This window comes from Passer domesticus, chromosome 22 (genome assembly GCF_036417665.1).
Source record: "Passer domesticus isolate bPasDom1 chromosome 22, bPasDom1.hap1, whole genome shotgun sequence".
NCBI lineage: Eukaryota > Metazoa > Chordata > Aves > Passeriformes > Passeridae > Passer > Passer domesticus.
In genome coordinates this window covers 615,915-623,368 of record NC_087495.1, presented here as the reverse complement: position 1 = coordinate 623,368, position 7,454 = coordinate 615,915, and the positions used below count along the sequence as shown (strand labels likewise).

General features: G+C 49.7%; 1 long non-coding RNA gene across 1 annotated transcript; it reads left to right on the top strand.

Moving 5' to 3' along the window:
* The first annotated feature begins 214 nt into the window (after positions 1–214).
* LOC135285155 (uncharacterized) lies at positions 215–6,651 on the top strand. Its single transcript, XR_010350138.1, has 3 exons — positions 215–263; positions 2,055–2,189; positions 3,428–6,651. It is a non-coding gene; the product is annotated as an uncharacterized LOC135285155 (long non-coding RNA).
* Positions 6,652–7,454: the final 803 nt, after the last annotated feature.

Sequence of the window (7,454 nt, the reverse complement as noted above, 5' to 3'; positions counted from 1 at the left end):
GAAAAAAATCACAAAAATCTGTCCCAGCATTCCCCAGTTGTTTTATGCAAATCTGTACTAGAAAGTTCTCTACTCTCTCCCAGTTGATTTGCTCCCAGTTACCTCGGTGCCCTTGATTGGTTGATGTACCCCTGCAATGTTTTCCATATCCTTTCCTATTGGGCCTTACCCTCAGACCCCGCCTTAACTCCGCCCTTCTCCCTAACCTATATGTACCCTGCAAGCCCATGGACCACCCCCAGCTTTGGGTCCTGTGTTTTCGGGTGTGTTCTCCTAGTTTGTTCGTCTTTCAGTTTGTTATTTTCCTGTTATTGAAGTGTTCAGATCCCAAGCCACTAGACTTGATGGTTGTCTTCCTCTTCAAAGTCGCTCTGTCAGACTCTGGACCTAGGGCTGGGATGCAACATGGATGTGTCCCTGAGGCTGTGGGAACACCAGGAGCACATCCCGACCCTGCCCTGAGCAGTGACGCTCTCGGAGGGGCCGCTCCCTCCAGCTGTGTGTGCTGCCTCCTGTGCCTGCAGGCAGGGTTCCTTCAGGGGAAGCTGTTCGGGGCAGGGGGTTGTGCCTGCAGGCCGGGCTCCCTCACGGGGAGCTCCTCGGGGCAGGGGGTTGTTCCTGCAGGCAGGGCTCCTTCAGGGGAAGCTCCTCGGGGCAGGGGCTTGTTCCTGCAGGCAGGGCTCCTTCACGGAGCCTCGGCACGGGAGCAGCCGTGCCCTGTCCCCGTAGCCTGTCCGACAGCCCCGGTGCTCCCCTCGGGGTTGGGGTCCCATGGAGCCTGCCCTGTGCAGGGCGGGATGAGTTTGTAATTTATTATTGATTGTTGGGATGTGCTCTGCAGGACACGGAGGACACGGGAAGGCAGGCTGCCTCTGCCTGTGCTTCTGCAGCAGGGCTACTTTGTGATAAAACTTTAATAAATTGAAAGACACACTTTCCATTCCATTGGTAATTAACTTCTGCTGCTGTGTTCCCTCCTAATTGTCTCTATTACTCCAGATAAAACTGAGATCAATAGAAGCCAAAGTCTGGAGACTGGGAAAGTTGCAATTAATTAATTATCTCTCTCTTGCATGCATCCTCCATCTGCTGGTAATCAAAGGAGACAGGCTGGTCCTCGTGCAGATCCTGGCCCTCCATGACTGCTGGGGCCGTTGGGGACTTTGCTGTGGGCTGAGCAGTGTGTCCTGGAGCAGAAAAGGGCGGAGGGACAGCTCTCACTGTGCCACTGCATTCCTCCTGGGTGTTTGGTCTCTCCAGGATGGATTCCAGGAGAGACCACTCCACTTCTCCCAGGGTGGGCTGCTTGTCATTCGCTCAGGCTCTGAAGTTTGTGCTGGGACACAAACACCAGGAAGCACCTGGAAGGCAATGGTGTGACACATCTTCTGTTAAGGCCTGTGGCTGTGAAAAAGGCTGAGAAGAGCTAGAGCGTTTGTCGCATGGTCTCTGGGAGCCTCTAGCAGTCTTTGGCGTGCTCCATGACACATGGACTGAATCGCTTGTCCCCAGAGCCAGCTCACTTCTGTATCCTCTTTAAAGGCTGGAGTATTTCTCACACTCCTCTTATTTCTGTTGTCTGTAGAAAGTGCTTTTCTGGGATGCTGTTGGGTCTCCCAGCAAAAGCTCTGTCTGCTGGAGAACTGGGGAAGGGTCTGGAGCACCAGGGGCCATTGAGAGAGTTGAGGGAGCTCAGCCTGGAGAAAAGGAGGCTCAGGAGGGACCTTGTGGCTCTGCACAGCTCCTGACAGGAGGGACAGCCAGGGGTGTTGGGTCTGCTCCCAGGGAACAGGGACAGGAGGAGAGAGAACGGCCTCAGGCTGGGTTAGGGGAGGTTTAGGTTGGATCTAAGAAAGTGTTTTCAGGCACTGGCACAGGTTGCCCAGGGCAGTGGTGGAGCCACCACCCCTGGAAGTGTTCAAAAATCATTTAGACGTGGCTTCTGGGGACGTGATTTATTGGTGAACACATGAGTGCTGAGCCAAGGTTGGACTCAATCTTAGAGGGCTTTTTCCAACCTTATTGACTGTGATTCTGTATGATTTTATACTCAGCAATGCCCTGCTGTGAGCCAGGACTGCAGCAAGTCACATCTGCAACCTGTGCTGATGTGGTGTCCAGGCCCCTCCTGTATCCTGTGTCCCCTGGGGCTCTCGTAGGAGACAGCTGCTACTGAGAGTGGACACTTGGTAAGGATTTGCATTAAGTTATTCCACTGCTTGGAGAAAATAATGTCATACCCATAAAGGTGAACACAGCAGACCTCCAGAAGAGCTGTGCCATGGCCACCATCCATCAGTCACAGATGGTAGGACTTCCTGGCCCAGACACAGGTGCTGAGTCCTGCTGCTCCACTGCCAGGCACTCCTTGGAAGCTGGAGGATTCCTTCCCATTGTGTACTAGCAGGTGCTGTCACATTTGCAGTGCCCTTGGCCATGGCAAGACGTTGGAGTGAGATGATCTTTAAGTTCCTTTCTTACCCAAACCTGTCTGGAATTCTGTGATTTCAGTTTTCTGCATGCTTTACATTACCTGTTTCAGAGTGTACAGGGAATCTCTGCAGGAGGGCTGATGCATGGGTCCCTGTGTGTCACAGCAATGGCCCCCGGCCTGGTAATAATTAGCATTGACTCCGTGATTCACCTGGACCTAATTGGTCCTCCAATCTAAACACCATCACCATTGGCTAATTAAGAAACCACCCTTTGGTAAACAAATCTCCGTAACACATTCCACATGTTCAGAACAACAGGTGCAGCAAGTGAAGAAAAGAATTGTTTCTCATTCTTTTCTCTCTGATCTTCTCACAGACTTTTCCCCAGGACAGTGCCTGGGAAAGTTGTTTCTCTCTGTGGCCAGAGAGCTGCTGCCACACCTGTGTCCTGACAGCCCTTTGATATTCCCCTTGCAGAATGGCTTTCTGTGGTGTTCATATGATTTGCTGGGATGTGGGTGCTGCTAAATTGAGAATTTGAGAAAAAGCACTCAGGTGTGCTGCACTGAATTTCAACACATCCTTCCCACCAGTGCCAAGGACCTGCCCCAGCCCCCTCCCAGCACTGGTGTGTCAGAGGAGTCTTTGCAGGCACAAAGCTGCTCCGGGAGCCTCCCCACCACAGCAGCTCCATGCTTGAACCACTCCCATGCGTGAGGAGAAAGGTTCAGGAGTTCCCTGGCTTAAATCAGTCTCCAGGGGACAATCTGTGGTCTTGTCCTACTCTTGGTGCAGACCCTTTCAGACAAAGTGAGTCTTTGGGTCACACTAATCTCTTAATTTTCCTTTGGCAAGGGGGTCCTTCCTGGTCTAGTGGGTTTATTTTGGTGTCTCATGAAATGTGGGATGCAGGGAGGAGCTGGCTGGAGTTTCGGTGTGCCCAGCCAAGTCAGTTCTTCAGCTTCTCCTATGGCACCTTTCATCTTCTTTAGGGCTTAAACATCTTCCACATGTTGGATTGCAGAAACTATCCCTAAGAACACTGGCTGCAGCTCCATCCTATTCTACCCGTGGATGTGACTTCTGCTCTCTCATTGTCCACCTATTCATTCCTGATTGCTTCATCCAGGCCCCTGAAAGTTATCCTTTGCCCTCAGAGGTTCCTACACCAAAAACTACAGTCTCAGAAGAAAACAAGGGGTCAAGACAGAAGAAACCAGGAGTCAAGGAGAGACTGGACTACCTGAGCTAAGCCCAGTTCTCTGCAGTCATGGCAATCAAAGAATGCCAGAATGGTTTGGGTTGGAAGGGAGCTTAGAAATCATCTCCTTCCACCCCCCTCTAATGAGCAGGGACACCTTCTACCAGATCAGGCTACTCCTCATGGATGTTTTCTCCAAAAGCACATTCACTGCACTTGGACTTGTAAAATATTAAAGAAGATTTTTTTGCAAAGCTTGACAGGTATCAAGGAAGAGAACTGACAGCAGGCAATTTCTCTGGGGAAAATTCCAGCTAATCCCAGGAGAAAGTGTACAAAACCTATAGTACAGAGAGAAAATAACAGCATTTCTGGCTGGGGGAGCTTCATCCAGACCTCAGTTACAATGACAGATGTGTCAGGCCTAACTGATCTTAACCTGTGCATCATTCCAGCTGTTTCAGTGCTCTGGCAGGGAGGAGAACAAAGAGACTGTGTTAGGGGAAAGAAAAAAAATATATAAAGGAAAAGATGGTTTCTGGCCCTGCAGGTGGCCAGCAGGAACTGACAAAGAGATGCTGGCAGGCAGTGATGGACCATCCCTTTGAGCCTCTCCAGGGGATGCTGTTATTCTGTGTGTGATGCAGACCAGTATTTTCCAGCACCAGGTTGACTCCTTCCTTGACCCTTTGCTTTGGAATTAATCCCAAACCTCTTTGTCCCATTCTCCCTGCTTGGGAACCCATTCCCCTTTGTGTATTTGTGAATTTCTTAATTTTCCATGTCACCGTGGTTACAGGCAGTTTATGCAGATTTCATATGCTAACAGAATTGTCTCTGAAATCGGATAATCCCTTTCCATATTTAAGAGATGGTGATCTCCTTGCTAGACCCTGGCTGTGTCAGGCCAAGGTCCCTGTGCTCCTCCAGTCCCCAAATCCTCCCAGCACTGCTACCAAGCGCTGGAGCTGGAGATAATGATGTGAGTGAGATCTTAACACTGCCTTGTACGTCCCTGTCTCTGCTGCAAACGCTCTGTCTGCCGCATTGTGTGCCCGCATTAGCCACAGACTATTGGGAATCAAATTAGATTAGAGGAAAAAAGAGATATCAACTACCCTTGATCTCTGAGGTTTGAGACCAATTGTTTGTGACTAAGATCTTCACTAAGCCTGATTTGAGAGGCACATATAATTTGCCTGGAGTGAAACAAATTAATGGAAAAGCCTCTCAAATGAGGTAAATCCATTTTGGGGTCTTGGTCATGGTTGTTAGTCCATAACTGCCTCTGCTATCTTTCAGTATGATAAACCACACTTTTAGGGCAACACCAGGCTGCTTGATAAACCTATAAATGGAAGGAGTGTTTAAAAATCTGTAAAATTTCTGCACTGCTGTGTGTTAAGGGGGAGAAATGCTCTTTTAAACACTGCACCACAGCACTGCTGGTTTGAAACATCTACCATGGTTAAACTGCAAAGTGAACCAGTTTCCAGGAATTAAAATAAAATAAGGTCCAAATGCAGAAAAGAAAATTGCGGCCAGACCTGGACAAATTAAGTGTCAAACCGTTATGAATGGAATTAAATATTTTTAAGAGCAATTTCTTATCAGCTCATCAGCTAAGAATGCAATTCCCCCCACACATTAGGAGGTCACACAGTCAAGAGTGTCACCTCTCCTTGGTGACCTTCTAGTAGAGGACAGTGGGAGCACATGGCTCCACAGAAAAATAAAGTTAAACCTTTGCATGATGTTCTGCAGTGCATGAACACCCTCTGATCAAGGAGATTCCTGCACCACAAGGGCTTTTACAGGGGGATAAACACAACAAACTGCCTCAGAGAAGTGTCAGAGGAAGTGCTGGAGCAAAATGTGCCTGACGAGTCCCAAACAGGCAGGTCTATGTGGGACTCAGACAAGAATTCCTGAAGAATCAGATCAAGCTACAAGCTCCAATATGTAACCTGAAATGGGTGTTGAAAGTGACATGTGACACTGAACCATACAGATTTCTCTGTGGCCACCTAGACAGCTTATCACCAGTAGGTCTAAGTGTCACACCAAGCAACTGGGGCAAGTGTAGCGAGGAACAGAAGAGACACCTTGATGAACAGAATTTATTAAGAAAATGCCTGAGATTTTCTGTAGAGGGGAGTCAGGTCTCTCAGACCTTGGCGAGATCTTTGAAGTGGTGAAAAGGAATGTGGAGGACTATGAGGACAGCACCAAGTCCTTGGAACTCTGTGCCAAGGTACCGCAGAAGAGACTCCTGTGCTAAGGGGCCATGGCTCGGCCTTGTGGACTGATGCTGAGCTCAAAGGAGAGAAAACCAGAACTGGGATGAGATGTCCAGGTACGTGATGGGAGAGCTCACCATCAGGCCCAGGAATTCTGGCAGAGTCCCAGGCTTGGTAGTATGTTTGTAACAATGAAAGGAGATGGTGAAAGCTGAGGCAGCAATACAAATCTATTGAGAATGTTTGAATTTGAAAGGGAATATGAAAAGCTGCAAAGAAAGGCAAAATAATGATTGACAGGCAGATAAAATGACTCTGAGTCCATGCCCCAGACACAAAGCCATTCAGGTGGAAAGGAAACCCAAGCTGAATGCAATAATGGGCTCCAAACTAGAGGCACACAGAGTCTTGCAGCTATGAAGCTGCCTGATCAGTACCTTGAAACTGTCCAGTAGCAAAGAGAAAGGAAATTAATGAAGTAAAATATTGAGAGCAACAGGGAAACTTTGCTACAGCTCCAGTGACCTGAACAGCACAGGCAGTTCTGGCCTTGGCACCAAAACTGGTTTCTTACAACAGAAACGGGGCCAAAGGAGAGAGGCGGGATGGTGGGAGAAGCAGACCAGGTACATGAAGAGAGATGGAAGGGCTGGCAAGATAGGCTGAGGGAGAAGGATGCTTTGGAGATCTGTGCAGTCCTGCCGGGTGTGGGATGAGGAAGAGCTGTCAGCTGGAATTGGGAAGGGATGTGTTTCTGGAGGACGGATTTGCCAAAGGTGGGGTGCTGGCTCTGGGAGTCCCTGTCCTGCCAAGGGCTGTGCTGCTGTGGCCACCTGCAGTGTGCAGCAGCAGGCCCAGCCCAGGCAGAGCCTGTTGGCTCCCTGCTGGTCCTGGATTCAGCTGCTGCATGAGGGACAGGTTGGGCAGGCATAGCCTGCTCAGTGCCCCACCATGAGCTGGAAAGGGACTGGGAAAACACACACCATGAGCAGGCAGCAGTCCAGTCAAATCCAGCCACTGAGTTTGCTAGAAAATTGATTCCCTGAATTGCTTCTTTGCTGCAGATAATGAAAATTAGAGAAGGAATTGTAAACTGCTAGCAGGAGAGAAGGGCTGATTTGTTCTGCCTTGGGTTTTGATGGAGCTTGGCAAACCCACGGAGCCTCTGCTCCCCTCCAGGTGACACTGGGGTGCACTGGCACCATCCCAGACTGGCAAAGGTGTTTGCAGGGTTCCACACGAGCGGGGTCCAATCTGATCTGAGCTGCTGCTGGCACAGGACAACTTCTCACAGGCTGGAAGGGATCCTTCAAGAACCTTCTTTATGGATCCTGATCTTCCCTGGAGCCAGGGCACACCCACTGGGACACAGGCCAGAAATAATCTTCCTGTCCCTGCTGTGCCCACAGACCCTGAGCTGGCCAGGACAAGGTGCCAGAGCGGCACAGGAGGTGCTCCAAAATTTGGGCATCTCCAAAGGCCTGTACAAACCTGCCCTGTACAAACCTGCCCCCGTCTCTGACTTTGTGCACTCATATAAGCAGCAGCTCCATGTATTTTAAGTCATGGTTGTGAATG